At 48.3% G+C, this 18,295-nt stretch overlaps 1 long non-coding RNA gene across 1 annotated transcript in view; it reads right to left on the bottom strand.

The window, feature by feature from the left end:
- LOC134981277 (uncharacterized) overlaps positions 1–18,295 on the bottom strand; it is a 122,144-nt gene that overhangs the window by 43,457 nt on the left and 60,392 nt on the right. Inside the window, exon 2 of the long non-coding RNA XR_010190533.1 lies at positions 10,711–10,839. This is a non-coding gene — a long non-coding RNA (uncharacterized LOC134981277). The remainder of the gene's footprint in view (positions 1–10,710; positions 10,840–18,295) is intronic.

The raw sequence follows: 18,295 nt of genomic DNA, 5'->3' as shown, positions 1-18,295 counted from the left end.
CGGCAGCGTCTGAAACTGATAGTGACAGTTTTGTACAACGAACCTGAGGTACCCCTGGTGTGAGGGGTAAATTGGAACGTGGAGATACGCATCCTTGATGTCCAAGGATACCATAAAGTCCCCTTCTTCCAGGTTCGCTATCACTGCTCTGAGTGACTCCATCTTGAACTTGAACTTCTTTATGTACAGGTTCAAGGACTTCAGATTTAGAATAGGCCTTACCGAGCCATCCGGCTTCGGTACCACAAATAGAGTGGAATAATACCCCTTCCCTTGTTGTAGAAGAGGTACCTTGACTATCACCTGCTGAGAGTACAGCTTGTGAATGGCTTCCAAAACCGTCTCCCTTTCGGAAAGGGACGTTGGTAAAGCAGACTTCAGGAAACGGCGAGGTGGATCTGTCTCTAATTCCAACCTGTACCCTTGAGATATTATCTGCAGGATCCAGGGATCTACCTGCGAGTGAGCCCACTGCGCGCTGTAATTTTTGAGACGACCGCCCACCGTCCCCGAGTCCGCTTGAGAAGCCCCAGCGTCATGCTGAGGCTTTTGTAGAAGCCGGGGAGGGCTTCTGTTCCTGGGAAGGAGCTGCCTGTTGCTGTCTCTTCCCTCGACCTCTGCCTCGTGGCAGATATGAATAGCCCTTTGCTCTCTTATTTTTAAAGGAACGAAAGGGCTGCGGTTGAAAAGTCGGTGCCTTTTTCTGTTGGGGAGTGACTTGAGGTAGAAAGGTGGATTTCCCGGCTGTAGCCGTGGCCACCAAATCTGATAGACCGACTCCAAATAACTCCTCCCCTTTATACGGCAAAACTTCCATATGCCGTTTTGAATCCGCATCGCCTGTCCACTGTCGCGTCCATAAAGCTCTTCTGGCCGAAATGGACATAGCACTTACCCGTGATGCCAGTGTGCAAATATCCCTCTGTGCATCACGCATATAAAGAAATGCATCCTTTATTTGTTCTAACGACAGTAGAATATTGTCCCTGTCCAGGGTATCAATATTTTCAATCAGGGACTCTGACCAAACTACCCCAGCACTGCACATCCAGGCAGTCGCTATAGCTGGTCGTAGTATAACACCTGCATGTGTGTATATACTTTTTTGGATATTTTCCATCCTCCTATCTGATGGATCTTTAAGTGCGGCCGTCTCAGGAGAGGGTAACGCCACTTGTTTAGATAAGCGTGTTAGCGCCTTGTCCACCCTAGGAGGTGTTTCCCAGCGCTCCCTAACCTCTGGCGGGAAAGGGTATAATGCCAATAATTTCTTTGAAATTATCAGCTTTTTATCAGGGGCAACCCACGCTTCATCACACACGTCATTTAATTCTTCTGATTCAGGAAAAACTATAGGTAGTTTTTTCACACCCCACATAATACCCTGTTTAGTGGTACCTGTAGTATCAGTTAAATGTAACGCCTCCTTCATTGCCAAAATCATATAACGTGTGGCCCTACTGGAAAATACGGTTGATTCGTCACCGTCACCACTGGAATCAGTGCCTGTGTCTGGGTCTGTGTCGACTGACTGAGGCAAAGGGCGTTTTACAGCCTGTGACGGTGTTTGAGGCGCCTGGACAGGCACTAATTGATTGTCCGGCCGCCTCATGTCGTCAAACGACTGCTTAAGCGAGTTGACGCTATCCCGTAATTCCACAAATAAAGGCATCCATTCTGGTGTCGACCCCCTAGGAGGTGACATCCCCATATTTGGCAATTGCTCCGCCTCCACACCAATATCGTCCTCATACATGTCGACACACACGTACCGACACACAGCAGACACACAGGGAATGCTCTAAACGAAGACAGGACCCACTAGCCCTTTGGGGAGACAGAGGGAGAGTCTGCCAGCACACACCAAAAAGCGCTATATATGACAGGGATAGCCTTATAATAAGTGCTCCCTTATAGCTGCTTTATATATATCAAAATATTGCCATTAACTTTGCCCCCCCTCTCTGTTTTACCCTGTTTCTGTAGTGCAGTGCAGGGGAGAGACCTGGGAGCCGTCCTGACCAGCGGAGCTGTGAGAGGAAATGGCGCCGTGTGCTGAGGAGATAGGCCCCGCCCCTTTTCCGGCGGGCTCGTCTCCCGCTATTTTGTGAATCCAGGCAGGGGTTAAATATCTCCATATAGCCTCTGGGGGCTATATGTGAGGTATTTTTAGCCTTTTAATAGGTTTTCATTTGCCTCCCAGGGCGCCCCCCCCCAGCGCCCTGCACCCTCAGTGACTACGTGTGAAGTGTGCTGAGAGGAAAATGGCGCACAGCTGCAGTGCTGTGCGCTACCTTTAGAAGACTGCAGGAGTCTTCAGCCGCCGATTCTGGACCTCTTCTTACTTCAGCATCTGCAAGGGGGCCGGCGGCGCGGCTCCGGTGACCATCCAGGCTGTACCTGTGATCGTCCCTCTGGAGCTGATGTCCAGTAGCCAAGAAGCCAATCCATCCTGCACGCAGGTGAGTTCACTTCTTCTCCCCTCTGTCCCTCGTTGCAGTGATCCTGTTGCCAGCAGGAATCACTGTAAAATAAAAAACCTAAGCTAAACTTTCTCTAAGCAGCTCTTTATGAGAGCCACCTAGAATTGCACCCTTCTCGGCCGGGCACAAAAATCTAACTGGAGTCTGGAGGAGGGTCATAGGGGGAGGAGCCAGTGCACACCACCTGATCTGGAAAAGCTTTACTTTTTGTGCCCTGTCTCCTGCGGAGCCGCTATTCCCCATGGTCCTTTCAGGAACCCCAGCATCCACTAGGACGATAGAGAAATATTTTGATAAGTAAGCCCAGACCAGGGGCGGCCGCGGCGAGGTTTAGCCTGCCACAGCCGTCAGTCACCTCACCGGCGCCAGTGTATTGATTTCCCTGCTCCATGTCTCTAACAGAAATAGACGGAGCTGCGCGTATGAGAGAGCAGGTCAGGAGACGGGCGCCGCCCACACTGACAGCCTAACACGCATCCTAGGCGCCGTCAGCACGAACATGCTGTGCGCTTGTGCGGGGCCCGTCTCCTGACCTGCTCTCTCATACGCGCAGCTCCGTCTATTTCTGTCTGTATTTTGACCTGTGGGCATTTTACATGTCGGTATTTTGACCTTGTCGGTATTTTAAATGTCGGTATTTTGTCCATGTCGGGATTTTGACCTTGTCGGGATTTTGACCATCGGTCAATTGGTGTCGGTATTTTGAACGTCGGTATTTTGATTGGAGGTAAACTGACTGCATCCCCCCCTCACTGCCGCCCCGCGTCTCGCTATCCCCTCCCTCCCCGCCGCCCCGCGCCTCCCTATCCCCTCCCTCCCTGCCGCCCCGCGTCTCCCTATCCTCTCCCTCCCACCCCGCGTCTCACTATCCCCTCACTGCCGCCCCGCGTCTCGCTATCCCCTCCCTCCCCGCCGCCCCGCGCCAGCCTATCCCCTCCCTCCCTGCCGCCCCGTGTCTCCCTATCCCCTCCCTCCCACCCCGCGTCTCACTATCCCCTCACTGCCGCCCCGCGTCTCGCTATCCCCTCCCTCCCCGCCGCCCCGCGCCTCCCTATCCCCTCCCTCCCTGCCGCCCCGTGTCTCCCTATCCCCTCCCTCCCACCCCGCGTCTCACTATCCCCTCACTGCCGCCCCGCGTCTCGCTATCCCCTCCCTCCCCGCCGCCCCGCGCCTCCCTATCCCCTCCCTCCCTGCCGCCCCGCGCCTCCCTATCCCCTCCCTCCCTGCCGCCCCGCGTCTCCCTATCCCCTCCCTCGCACCCCGCGTCTCACTATCCCCTCCCTGCCGCCCCGCGTCTCGCTATCCCCTCCCTCCCTGCCGCCCCGCGCCTCCCTATCTCCTCCCTCCCACCCCGCATCTCCCTATCCCCTCCCTTCCACCCCGCGTCTCCCTATCCCCTCCCTCCCACCCCACGTCTCCCTATCCCCTCCCTCCCTGCCGCCCCGCGTCTCCCTATCCCCTCCCTTCCACCCCGCGTCTCCCTATCCCCTCCCTCCCACCCCACGTCTCCCTATCCCCTCCCTCCCTGCCGCCCTGCGTCTCCCTATCCCCTTCCTCCCACCCCACGTCTCCCTATCCTCTCCCTCCCTGCCGCCCCGCGCCTCCCGATGTTGGAGTTGCCTTCAGCAGCGGCAGCTCCGGAGACAACAGGCAGCGCTGTTACCTCTATTTCCGTGCCCTCAGCATCTCCGGCAGCATCTGCTTCCTCCGGGACTGAGGAACCAGGACCACTAAGGCGAGGGGTGGGGGGAGTTGTGCTTGGTGGCAAGTGTCTGGGCAGCTCACCCCCAGATCACTTGGACTGCAGCTCCCCCCCTTGTGATCTGGGGGCGAGCTGCAGTCCAAGTGATCTGGGGGTGAGCTGCAGTCCAAGTGATCTGGGGGTGAGCTGCAGTCCAAGTGATCTGGGGGTGAGCTGCAGTCCAAGTGATCTGGGCAAGATCACTTGGACTCCAGCTCACCCCCAGATCACTTGGACGCAGGAACAGGGACAAATAAATAAAATAAATGTAAAAAAATGATATATTTATATCACAGCTGCCCGCCTCCCACCGCTGACCAGCGCTCACTTCTGCACGCTGCACCGCCATTGAAAGCTGACCACCGCAGACCACAACTGGCGGTGGTCAGAGGGACATCAACGCCTCAGCGAAGAAGGACAGCTTAGTACCGCCGCATCCCCCGCAGACCATGGGCTCATCCGCCACCGACAACCACAGTCCCTTCCGCACCTCCGCTGCACATATCAGGTAATGTTACCCTATGTCCCTGCTGTCACTCTCTCAGTCCCTGCTGTCACTCTCTCAGTCCTTGCTGTCACTCTCTCTCCCTGTCCCTGATTTGTGGGTCATACCGTTTGCTATAATGTGAATTTCGGCTCATACCATGTGCTATAATGTGAATTTCGGCTCATACCATGTGGTAAAATCAGAATTTTGGCTCATACCGTATGCTGTAATGTGAATTTCTGGTCATACCGTGTGCTATAATGTGAATTTCGGCTCATACAGTGTGGTAAAATCTGAAATTTTGGGTCATAGCGTGTTCTGTAACGTGAATTTCGGCTCATACCGTGTGCTGTAATGTGAATTTCGGCTCATACTGTGTAGTAAAATATGAATTTCGGCTCATACTGTGTGCTGTAATGTGAATTTCGGCTCATACTGTGTGCTGTAATGTGAATTTCGGCTCATACCGTGTGCTGTAATGTGAATTTCGGCTCATACCGTGTGCTGTAATGTGAATTTCGGCTCATACTGTGTGCTGTAATGTGAATTTCGGCTCATACGGTGTGCTGTAATGTGAATTTCGGCTCATACTGTGTGGTAAAATATAAATTTCGGATCATACCATGTGCTGCAGTGTGAATTTTGGCTCATACCGTGTGCTGTAGTGTGAATTTCGGCTCATTCCGTGTGCTGTAATGTGAATTTCTAGATAGTATAAGAATTTATAGATAGTATAAGGGGTCCTAATACACTGAAGGACACGCCCCCATTTGAGTGGACACACCCCCTCTTCCGGAGGCGCGCGCATAATTGCAACCTTCACTTTTCCATACCCCCACTTCAAAATGTCCACTTCGACCACTGTATATGTATGTGTGTGTGTATATGTATATATATATATATATATATATATATATATATAAAATACAAGAAAAAAGCAATAGATACAGCGCTGGTTACTTAAATGGAATACAGTATTTTTATATATATAATTATATATAGGTGGAACCACAAAGTCACTCTATGAGTGCTCAAAGCACTAGATCCTCCTTCGATAATTTAGGATCGCTGCTCCCCTTAATCAGTCCGAACTCCCACGAAGATAAATATCTGTCAATAAAACATATAGAGGGGGCGCTCCATAGTGCGTAAACTTTTTTATTTTAAAATCAAACAAACACATAGGTATTTGTAACAAATGTAGCTGTTACACTCGTACCAGAAGGCAACCTGTGTGGGCTGGTTACCACATGATTCCACAAATAATCACCAGGCAGTACTGGAACCGGGGTCAGACCAAATCGCGCTGGAATCCTCCACCCGCCGGCGGCAGTTTCCCTGAGACTCTCGGGCAGGATTACACACGTCCGCGACTCCTCGATCAGTCAGCTGCAGGGATTGTCAGTGCGTCACCAGACTCCGCCTTAACGCGTTTCGTCATCGACTTCGTCAGAAGGCTGGAGTCTGTGACGCTGGGATCAGTATTTAACAATCCTCAACAAATTAGCATCAATCATCAAATAAATACACCTGTATGGCTGTTTGAAAGTTAAAGACCTTAAAGTGCTATGACATATGTAAATACATATATATCAACAGTAGAACTAATTAAAATTAACCCTTAAAATATACAGGGGATTTTTTTTAAAAATGTTTTTCGAATACAAATACTATTGTGCAAAAATCGTAAACCATAAATAGCCATGCAATTTACAAACTCATTAGTAAAAAATACATGTATATACACCTTTTAACACACAAAACAGAGAACATTACTCATAATAGTCACGATCACGATTTTAACATACATAGTTTTTACGAGAGATACTTTAGACAGAGAACAAACCATCATCAGATAAAAAATAAATAAATATATAATTAAAGTTATCAAACCCAAAGGATTTAGTAACATGATTAGATCATACTGGTACAAGTTATACTGATAAAATTATACTGGTGAAATCTAGGGTGCAAGTCCTAGCATCATCATTTCAGAAAAGGTGTAACTTCAAACCCTTCATTTAAACCCTCTGGTTTTAAAGTCTTAAGGGTCAGTATCCAGAAGGTTTCCCTTCTTTCCAATTCACTGTCCCTATCACCACCTCTCTTATTCTGGGCCACATGTTCTATGCCCAGAATAAGAGAGGTGGTGATTTCACCAGTATAATTTTATCAGTATAACTTGTACCAGTATGATCTAATCATGTTACTAAATCCTTTGGGTTTGATAACTTTAATTATATATTTATTTATTTTTTATCTGATGATGGTTTGTTCTCTGTCTAAAGTATCTCTCGTAAAAACTATGTATGTTAAAATCGTGATCGTGACTATTATGAGTAATGTTCTCTGTTTTGTGTGTTAAAAGGTGTATATACATGTATTTTTTACTAATGAGTTTGTAAATTGCATGGCTATTTATGGTTTACGATTTTTGCACAATAGTATTTGTATTCGAAAAACATTTTTTAAAAAATCCCCTGTATATTTTAAGGGTTAATTTTAATTAGTTCTACTGTTGATATATATGTATTTACATATGTCATAGCACTTTAAGGTCTTTAACTTTCAAACAGCCGTACAGGTGTATTTATTTGATGATTGATGCTAATTTGTTGAGGATTGTTAAATACTGATCCCAGCGTCACAGACTCCAGCCTTCTGACGAAGTCGATGACGAAACGCGTTAAGGCGGAGTCTGGTGACGCACTGACAATCCCTGCAGCTGACTGATCGAGGAGTCGCGGACGTGTGTAATCCTGCCCGAGAGTCTCAGGGAAACTGCCGCCGGCGGGTGGAGGATTCCAGCGCGATTTGGTCTGACCCCGGTTCCAGTACTGCCTGGTGATTATTTGTGGAATCATGTGGTAACCAGCCCACACAGGTTGCCTTCTGGTACGAGTGTAACAGCTACATTTGTTACAAATACCTATGTGTTTGTTTGATTTTAAAATAAAAAAGTTTACGCACTATGGAGCGCCCCCTCTATATGTTTTATTGACAGATATATATATTATATATAAAATCTCAGTGCCTCCCCAGCCAATGACCTCACCGCACGTCACTGCCACAAAGTTCTAGTTACAACCCTGGTGCCTATCTATAATACTGTATAAAACTACAGACTGTGGTATTATACTATATATGGATGTGGGTCTGGATGCTTTTTAACTTGTGTGCATTTAATATAATATTTGTCAGGTTTTCTTTTGCTGTTATTTGGCTGCTTCAGGAGGATCAACATACTGTTAACACAGCTTCTAGATAACGTGATCACTCCACTGTCCAAGCAACAGGGGAAGGGGAGGGCCGGGAGGACGGGGGTGGGGTGTAGGCAGAAATTTTGCCTAGGGTGCCGAGAAACCTTGCACCGGCCCTGGGCGGAGGAGCCAGTTGTGGTCTGCGGTGGTCAGCTTTCAGTGGCGGTGCAGCGTACGGCAGTGAGCATTGGTCAGCGGTGGGCGGCTGTGATATATATATATATATATATATAATTTTTTTACATTTTATTTATTCCTCCCTGTCCCTGCAGTCCAATTGATCTGGGTGTGAGCTACAGTCCAAGTGATCTGGCCCAGATCACTTGGACTGCAGCTCACCCCCAGATCACTTGGACTGCAGCTCACGGCCAGATCGTCTGGGGTTGAGCTGCAGTCCAAGTGAACTGGGGGTGAGCTGCCCAGTCACTTTCCATCCAGCCCAACTGCGCCCCCCTCTAGCCTGGGTGGTCCTGGGCCCTCGGTCCCGGAGGGTGCAGGTGCTGCCTGTGATGCTGTTAGGACGGCGGAGGATGTGGAAGGAGAAGTATGAGCGCTGCCTGGTGCCGCCGCACGGTCATTAGCTCTGACGTTCCTGCTGCCTCCGGAGCTGCCGCTGCTGTAGTGACAGGCAGCTCCATCATCAGGTCCCATCGCCGCGTGACAGCTCCACAGTACCGCCGGGTCCCGCCGCCGCTTCACCCCACCACGTATGGGTGATTGAACCAGCGGATGCAGTACTGGATCCGCTGTCCAATCACATCTGCCTCGCTGACAGGGGTGGGTTTACCCTGTCAATGAGGCACTTGCATAAGTGCCGCTTACCCCTCAGTTTTTTAAGGGGCTTTTATAGCCCAGTGCTTGGTCCTGCCCACCCTTTTATCCCATTCCTATTGTTAATGGGAGGCACTGCTATCAGTGCCTCCCAAACTGATTCAAAGTATTAAAATGGTTAGGATAATATAAAGAAATTACTTATGACACAGAATATGTGTCATAAGTATCGTCTTTATATTATTTTAATCATTAATGGCAGGGAAGGCACTGCCTCCCCTGACTGCACGACCCTGAACCTACCCAAATCTAACTCTCTCTGCAAATGTTATATCTGGCCCACCTGCAGTACACATGAGTTTGCCCAACTGCTAACAAATATGCTGCTGCGATCAACTCTGAATTACCCTCATAGTTCCTAGAATGCATTGGAGGGTTCCATCAGCTTGCTTACTGTTGACAATGCGTGGAAGGTTAATTTTGCAGTGTCTAAATTTGTTAAGGCTAGTGGTGGTTTTGCGGTTCGGCATCCATTGCTGTTGATTGAGAATCCTCTGAATTTTAGGTGGGATGGGGTTCATTTGTTTGAGTCAGGTTTAGAGGTTTTTCTGGGGCTATTTTTGCCAGTTTGGGTTAGTTCTAGTTTGAAGTTTTTACGTGGTGCTGGATGGCAGGCTGCGGTTCTGTTAGGCAATTTTAGTACTTGCGTTAGAACCTGGCGGTGGAGGGAAGGCACTTTTGACCAGCGGCCACATGGAGCATAAGTGGTCTTTGAGGGGCACCTACCCTTTCCAAGGACGGCTAGTGAGTTCTGCCCGTACGTGGGGACAATGGGCATTTTCATGGAAATGGTCATGCTATGCCATAGTGAGGGGTGGTGTTGCCTTCTCAATGCAGGTTGTGCCCTTGACTGGATGAGGCGTTTTAGTCGCTTCATTTTATAGAGTTGGGGCATGTTAGTCGCCACCATTTTAAGTTGGGGCGTTTAAGTCCCCGCCATTATTATAACATTAATTGGCTAGAGCTTGCCATCCCTTACCAGAAGGGTCATTCCACTTAATAAATTAATAAATACTTAATGACCTTTTAAACGTACGCTGTGGTTGTCCATGTTTTATTTTTGTCCGTGCCATTATTGTAATGTTAAGCTAGCTTAATTGGTTTTTGAAAAAGGTTAATCAGAATAAATCAGTAGACACCTTATAAACACGTACAGGGTTTCCCATAAGTGTGGAAACACCCTCATAATAAAGGAAATGAGTAAGGAAATATGAATCCAGTGTATACATATATGATATGGGAGTTGAGGAAAACTTTTTAGGATACTTCACCAGTATGGCCCATATCATATGTGTAGACACTGGATACATATTTCCTTACTCATTTCCTATTTATAAGGGTATTTCTAAACTTATGGACCACTCTGTATACTCAGGGTAGTAAAGAGCCTGGATGGGCCTAGGTACTTTTCTGTGGGTGTGGCCTCCGTAGCCACACTGCAACCTAGCACAGAGCAGTAGGTGCTGGGCTGAAGAGAAAAGCTGCTGCTGCTGCAAGATAAGGAGGGGGGGGGGGGGGACCTGGGCCTGAGTAATTAGTACCCTCTGTCCCCTCCCTCTCAGCACCACTGACAATCCAAGGAGGCCTAACTCTCAGTCCCTATAATGACTTCAGTGACCAAAAGCCAATTTCTAAATGTGTGATTGGCTCAAAAGTAATTTGATCCAAGATAACATTCTGACAGGTCTGACCTCATCAATAAGGCTCAGGGCTTAATACCCTTCAGGCCTATTGAGCCTTCTGCCAGCCTTACATACAATAACTATGAAACTAGCCACCTGAAAAGAGCAGTTCATATTATGGATATTACAATCAGTTGCGCCATATATTAAGATGTTAATACAATTTATATAAGGACTGGCAGGAATATTTTTCGATAGCTACAATAAAAAGACACAATTTCTTCACCTTCAGTTACAAGTCTCCCAGTGCCGCACTTATTTGCATTGCCATTTATGGGATCCAGGTCCCAGGAGGTGAGGGCACGGGAGCACAAGCGTGACGCTGGGGAGCGTGAGGAGTGCCGGGTCGTCTGCACTATAAATAAAAAATAAGAAAAAATGTGATTACTATAAGAGCCCCCCTTTTTATAAAGTCAAGTTATATATTAATCCAACACTAGAGGTCAGTGGTGTAAAAGTTATTTCATACTATGGATGTTAAAATTGTTGGAAATAGAAGATTTTGGTATAACAGATACTAATTTTGACAAGTGGTGACACTTAGAATTAAAGCCACTTAGTAGTGCGAGGAAAACTTGTAAATTTAGCAGATAAAATAATCATATTAAAGTACTTTCTGTGCAAAATGCCTAGAATATACATGGATCAGAGGCGGAACTACTGCCAGTGCAACCAGTGCGTTGCACTGGGGCCCGCCTCTGTCCAGGGGCCCAAAGCATGTAATGAGTCAAACTGACTCATTACATGCCACTGTGCGCTGTGGGCAACCGCTGCCCGCAGCGCACAGCCGCCTAGAGAGGAGAGGAGCAGTGGTACGGGGGAAGGAGGAGGAGGGAGGTGGAGGAGGGAGCTGCAGCAGCGCTTTGTTACTGGTGGAGGCGCTGCTGCTGCTGCCCCTCTGCTTCACTATAGGCTGTCTTCCGAGAACAGCCTATAGTGAAGCAGAGGGGCAGCAGCAGCAGCGCCTCAACCAATAACACAGCGCTGCTGCAGCTCCCTCCACCTCCCTCCTCCTCTCCTGCCCGGGAATCGTCAGACGCTGCACCGAGGAGCCTGAGCCAGCGGAGAGGGTAAGTATAATTCTTTCTTTCTTTCTTTCTTTCTTTCTTTCTTTCTGTCTGTCTGTCTGTCTTTCTGTCTTTCTTGGGACTGTCTGACGCAATGTGTAAAAATGGGGAATCTGCCTGCCGCAATGTGTAAAAATGGGGAATCTGCCTGCCGCAATGTGTAAAAAGGGGGAATCTGCCTGCCGCAATGTGTAAAAAGGGGGAATCTGCCTGCCGCAATGTGTAAAAATGGGGAATCTGCCTGCCGTAATGTGTAAAAAGGGGGAATCTGCCTGATGTAATGTGTAAAAAGGGGGAATCTTTGCCGTAATGTGTAAAAAGGGGGAATCTGCCTGCCGCAATGTGTAAAAATGGGGAATCTGCCTGCCGTAATGTGTAAAAAGGGGGAATCTGCCTGATGTAATGTGTAAAAAGGGGGAATCTTTGCCGCAATGTGTAAAAATGGGGAATCTGCCTGCCGCAATGTGTAAAAATGGGGAATCTGCCTGCCGCAATGTGTAAAAAGGGGGAATCTGCCTGCCGCAATGTGTAAAAAGGGGGAATCTGCCTGCCGTAATGTGTAAAAAGGGGGAATCTGCCTGATGTAATGTGTAAAAAGGGGGAATCTTTGCCGCAATGTGTAAAAATGGGGAATCTGCCTGCCGCAATGTGTAAAAATGGGGAATCTGCCTGCCGCAATGTGTAAAAAGGGGGAATCTGCCTGCCGCAATGTGTAAAAAGGGGGAATCTGCCTGCCGCAATGTGTAAAAATGGGGAATCTGCCTGCCGTAATGTGTAAAAATGGGGAATCTGCCTGATGTAATGTGTAAAAAGGGGGAATCTTTGCCGTAATGTGTAAAAAGGGGGAATCTGCCTGACGTGATGTGTAAAAAGGGGGTATCTGCCTGCCGCAATGTGTAAAAAGGGTGAATCTGCCTGCCGTAATGTGTAAAAAGTGGGACGCTGTCTGCCGTAATGTGTAACAAGGGCACGCTGTCTGCCGTAATGTGTAAAAAGGGCACGCGGTCTGCCGTTATGTGTAAAAAGTGTACACTGTCTGCCGCTATGTTTAACAAGGGCACACTATCTGCCGTAATGTGTAACAAGGGCACGCTGTCTGCCGCTATGTGTAACAAGGGCACGCTGTCTGCCGCTATGTGTAATAAGGGCACGCTGTCTGCCGTTATGTGTAAAAAGGGGACGCTGTCTGTCGTTATGTGTAAAAAGTGCACGCTGTCTGCCGTAATGTGTAAAAAGGGGACGCTGTCTGCCGTAATGTGTAAAAAGAGGAATCTGTCCGCCGTAAGGTGTAAAGGGGTCTCTACCTGGTGTAGTGGTGCTACTGTGCGGCGTAATTTGAATAATGGAGACTACTGTGCACCGTTTTATGAATTGGTATTATTTTGTGGCCACACCCCTTCCCCACGAAGCCACGCCACTATGTATTTTTGCGCGCTACCACGGCGCGCACTGCCCCTGTTTTGCATGCAGGGGTGGGGCTCCGATGCCGTTTCTTGCACGCAGTGCTAAAATGTCTAGTTACGGCACTGTTGCTAGGTATCCATTTCTCTGGCCCTGAGCAGGTCCCCCTCACCAGATCCTCTCCAGGGGTGAGGGGGTGAACTTGGATGGGGGTGGGCAAAGCATTTTGTCGCACCTGGGCCCACAGCTTGCTAGTTCCGCCACTGACATGGATGGCACAAGTCTGCATGCAGTATATATAAATGGCGCAAAAATGTATTCCCTGCTACAAGAGGTAAAAATATAAAAAAGACACTGTAGCAGGTCACACTTTCATAGACAGATAAACACAACTAGAGTTGACTTTGGTGGTCATTCCAAGTTGTTCGCTTGCTGCCGTTTTTAGCAGAATAGCGATCAGGCTAAAAATGGGCGATTCTGCGCATGCGTATGGGCCGCAGGGCGCACGCGCTAAGTATTTTCACACAAAACTATGCAATTTTACACAGGTCCGAGCGACGCTTTTCAGTCGCTCTGCTGATCGGTGAGTGATTAACAGGAAGTGGGTGTTTCTGGGCGGAAACTGAGCGTTTTCCGGGAGTGTGCTAAAAATTGCAGGTGTGTCAGGCTAAAACGCAGGAGTGGCTGGAGAAACGGGGGAGTGGCTGGCCGAAAGCAGGGCGTGTTTGTGACGTCAAACCAGGAACTAAACGGACTGAGGTGATCGCAATCTAGGAGTAGGTCTGGAGCTACTCAGAAACTGCAGGGAAATATTTAATAGCAGAACTGCTAATCTTTCGTTCGCACTTCTGCTAAGCTAAGATACACTCCCAGAGGGCGGCGGCCTAGCATGTGCAATGCTGCTAAAAGCAGCTAGCGAGCGATCAATTCGGAATGAGGGCCTTTGACACAATTGTACCAGACGCAGGGGATTAATTGCCAGCAAACTTCCAAGAGTATAATCATTCTCCCTGGTGTATGGTGCTGGAAACTGATATTTATACATTCAGAGTTGCATATCTATTTGAATGTATTCCTGCACATATATACTTATACTATTTATAAATATGAAAAGCATAACAAAGGTCCTATCAGGTGACCAAAATAGTATGATAATAAAACTGAATGCAAGGACAAAAAAAAAAAAGATTACACTGAAATGTACAAATAATTTTTAACTGTTTCCAGTTATGCAAGTGGGAATATATACAGTCAGGGCCAGATTAAGGTTTGTGGGGTCCTGAGGCAACTAAAATTGACAACCCATTGCCACTATGGTTATGACTAAATCCAGGTTGGCTAAGGGAGCACTGACATCACCAGGGAAAGGAGAAAGGTCAGATCATGGGACCCGAAATGTACCCTCCCTGATCTGCACGCTTCGGGCATGGCAGCTTGCTTCACTTCGCTCACTGGGTTAATAAAGGAAGCAGTTGTTGACGTAGATAGTAAAAGTGCTATCCCGCTGGCCTGATAGTAAAAGTGCTATCCCAACGGCCTTGCTCCTCCCCCTGACGTCAGAGGTCCTTTAGCCCACATAGATCTAGCATCTACCTTGCCACTATGTCCCTTACCTTGCCTCACAGTGCCCCCCCCCTCCGCATTATGTCCCCTTGTGTGCTACACAGTGCCACTGGTCACCTTTTGTAGAGTCCAAACATCCCACAGTGGCAGCCCCCTGTGTGTGGGGGCCATGGGCCAACCACCCCTGCCCCCCATACCAGTTCAGCCCTGTCAGAGCCATCTCAATGGCCGTTCTAGCAGACTGGATGAATGGGGGCACCTCACCATAGGGGGTGCAGTGCTGCTGCTGCTGGCCCAAACTCATCATTATTGGTGGGGCAGGGGCTGTTGGCAGCGCTGGCCACCAGCAGAACCAACAGTAGAGTGTTTGCCTGCAGCATCACTCCGAGACACGAGACTGGAGCATCTGTAGGTGTAAGCGCTCTCCTCCACATCTATCACCTGCTCTGACTGCAGCACAAAGGGTAAGCTGGTGGCTGTCACATGGCTGGGGAGGCAGGAGTAGGGGATCATCTAGACTCAGACATCCCACTCTCTGCTGCCCTGTTAGCTGGTGGCCAGGAGATGATGGTGGGGTGGGGTGGGAGGGGGAGAGGTCAAGTATGCAAGTTGACAAGAGAGTATTAAAGTTGAATGACCCTGCTCACTTGGACTAGCTGCTTTTAGAGCGGGGATCATCCATGTATACCGGACATGTGCCTGTAACCCTATGGGTGATACAAAGCAGTAGGCTTTTCATGTATCTCTCTTCTCAGTCTTATATGGGGGAGGGTTGGTGAGGTTTTATTTATTTTTCCTGTGTGGGCCAATGTGTTTTTTTTTTACCTATCAGGGCCAATGTGTATGTGTTTTTCCTATTAGGGCCAATGTGTCTGTTTTCCCCCCTGTGGTGGCCAATGTATCTGTTTTTTTCTGTGGGGCCAATGTGTGTTCTTTATTCTGTGGGGGCCAATGTCTTTTAGTTTTTTTTGTGTGGGCCACTGTCTTTTAGTTTTTCTTTGTGGGGCCAATTATGGATATAGTTGGCTGGGGGCGGGGGGTGCTGCAAAGTTTCTCGTACATGGTGCTAGTAGGCCTGGAGCTGGCCCTAGGTCCTGTATATGATACAAGTTAACATGCAAAGATGTTAAACAGACCTTATTATGGAGTAGTATATTATTTCGACATTCGGAAAGTCAACACCAGAGTGTCAACATGGTTTGTTGACAGTCGATGTGTCGACAATACATTTTTGTGTTAAACCTGCTTATACTGTAGGTCTAACCATACCCCTAATTGCAGCTTAACCCTAACCCCAACCTTAGTCTAACACTAAAATCATCTGACAATGTAGACATTCTGTCAATTTTGACTTTATACTAATGTCATCTTTCTGTCAGTGTTGACATTGTGATTGTCGAAATTTTGTTCACGTCAAAAGTCTGTTCGTACTGTATTGACATTCTGAATGTCAACATTCAGACCATGGGGTATATTTACAAAGATTCGTGTTTTTGCCGTTTTGAAGGGTGTTCGAACTCGAATGGTATCGGGTGCATTTTACTGCAACTTTTTGAATCCTGATACGATCATTCACTAAGCTGCCGACTTTTCCCAATTCGTATTTTCCGATGTCGATGTGATTCGTAATGTTAGGCAGTGTTTTACGGGAGTGATGAGTAAAACACTGCCTGACAAAACACATGTAATCCTGGCCGGATCTGTGAGATCCGTGCAGGACTTCATTGTGTACCTTAAAAAGGTGTTTAAAGTCGTTAAAAATCAGAAAAAAATTGCGTGGGGTCCCCCCTTCTAAACACAACCAGCCTCGGGCTCTTTGAGCCGGTCCCGGTTGACAAAATATGGGGGGGAAAATGACAGGGGTTCCCCCATATTTCATCAACCAGCACTGGGCTCTGCTCCTGGTCCTGGTTCCAAAAATACGGGGGACAAAAAGCGTAGGGGTTCCCCGTATTTTTGAAACCAGCACCGGGCTTCACTAGCCAGGTACATAATGCCACAGCCGGGGGACACTTTTATACTGGTCCCTGCGGCCCTGGCATTACATACCCAACTAGTCACCCCTGGCCGGGGTACCCTGGAGGAGTGGGAACCCCTTAAATCAAGGGGTCCCCCCCCCTCCTGCCACCCAAGGGCCAGGGGTGAAGCCCGAGGCTGTCCCCCCCATCCAAGGGCGACGGAGGGAGGGCTGATAGCCATGTGTAAAAAATGTGAATATTGTTTTTAGTAGCAGTACTACAAGTCCCAGCAAGCCTCCCCCGCAAGCTGGTACTTGGAGAACCACAAGTACCAGCATGCAGTGGAGAACCTGGCCCACTGGTACCTGTAGTACTACTACTAAAAAAATACCCCCAAAAAAACAGGACACACACACCGTGAAAGTATAAGTTTATTACATACATGCACACCTCCATACATACATACTTACCTACGTTCCCACGAGGCTCGGTCCTCTTCTCCATGTAGAATCCTTGGGGGACCTGTGAAAAAAATTATACTCACATAATCCAGTGTAGATTGTGTCCAAAGTATAATCCACGTACTTGGCAAAACAAAAAAACGGAAACCCGACCACGCACTGAAAGGGGTCCCATGTTTACACATGGGACCCCTTTCCCCGACTGCCAGGACCCCCCTGACTCCTGTCAAAGAGGGTCCCTTCAGCCAATCAGGGAGCGCCACTTCGTGGCACTCTCCTGATTGGCTGTGTGCTCCTGTAGTGTCTGTGAGGCAGCACACGGCAGAGATACAATGTTGCACCTATGCGCTCCATTGTAGCCAATGGTGGAAACTTTGCGGTCAGCGGTGAGGTTACTTTCGGTCAACCGCTGACCGCAAAGACCATGTGAACTTGTGGTTCTCCAAGTACCAGCTTGCGGGGGAGGCTTCCTGGGACTTGTAGTACTGCTACTAAAAACAATATTCACATTTTTTACACATGGCTATCAGCCCCCCATCCGCCGCCCTTGGATGGGGGGGACAGCCTCGGGCTTCACCCCTGGCCCTTGGGTGGCTGGAGGGGGACCCCTTGATTTAAGGGGTTCCCACTCCTCCAGGGTACCCCGGCCAGGGGTGACTAGTTGGGTATGTAATGCCAGGGCCACAGCGACCAGTATAAAAGTGTCCCACGGCTGTGGCATTATGTACCTGGCTAGTGGAGCCCGGTGCTGGTTTCAAAAATACGGGGGACCCCTACTCTTTTTGTCCCCCGTATTTTTGGAACCAGGACCAGGCGCAGAGGCCGGTGCTGGTTGATTAAATATGGGGGAACCCCTGTGATTTTCCCCCCCATATTTTGTCAACCAGGACCGGCTCAAAGAGCCCGAGGCTGGTTGTGCTTAGGAGGGGGGACCCCACCCAATTTTTTTTTTTACACTAAACAGACCCTTTCCCATAGATAACCATGCACAGATCTCACTGATCCGTGCATGGTTATCCAAACTCGACTGGAAAAAGCAGGTCTATTTTTTTGCTGCTTTTTTTAACGAATCGAAAAAAAACAGACCCGCACTTGAGCACTCAGAGACTAACACCCAAATACGAATGAATAGTGAATGCCCGTATTGTATGAAATAACAGCTGCGTTTGACCGATGGTCTATTCATTCGTATTTCTGAACTTTGCCAATCAAACCATTACAAATAGACCAGACACTGCCGAGTTTTCTGCTTAGTGAATTCCCGGATTGGGACTTAGAAAAAAAAAAACAAATCTGCAAAACTCGGATTTTTAGTAAATACTGGCCCATGTTGTCATAAATGTATACCCTTATTAAACAAT

This window comes from Pseudophryne corroboree, chromosome 1, assembly GCF_028390025.1.
Source record: "Pseudophryne corroboree isolate aPseCor3 chromosome 1, aPseCor3.hap2, whole genome shotgun sequence".
Taxonomy (NCBI): Eukaryota; Metazoa; Chordata; class Amphibia; order Anura; family Myobatrachidae; genus Pseudophryne; species Pseudophryne corroboree.
This window is presented reverse-complemented; position numbering and strand designations above follow the sequence as displayed.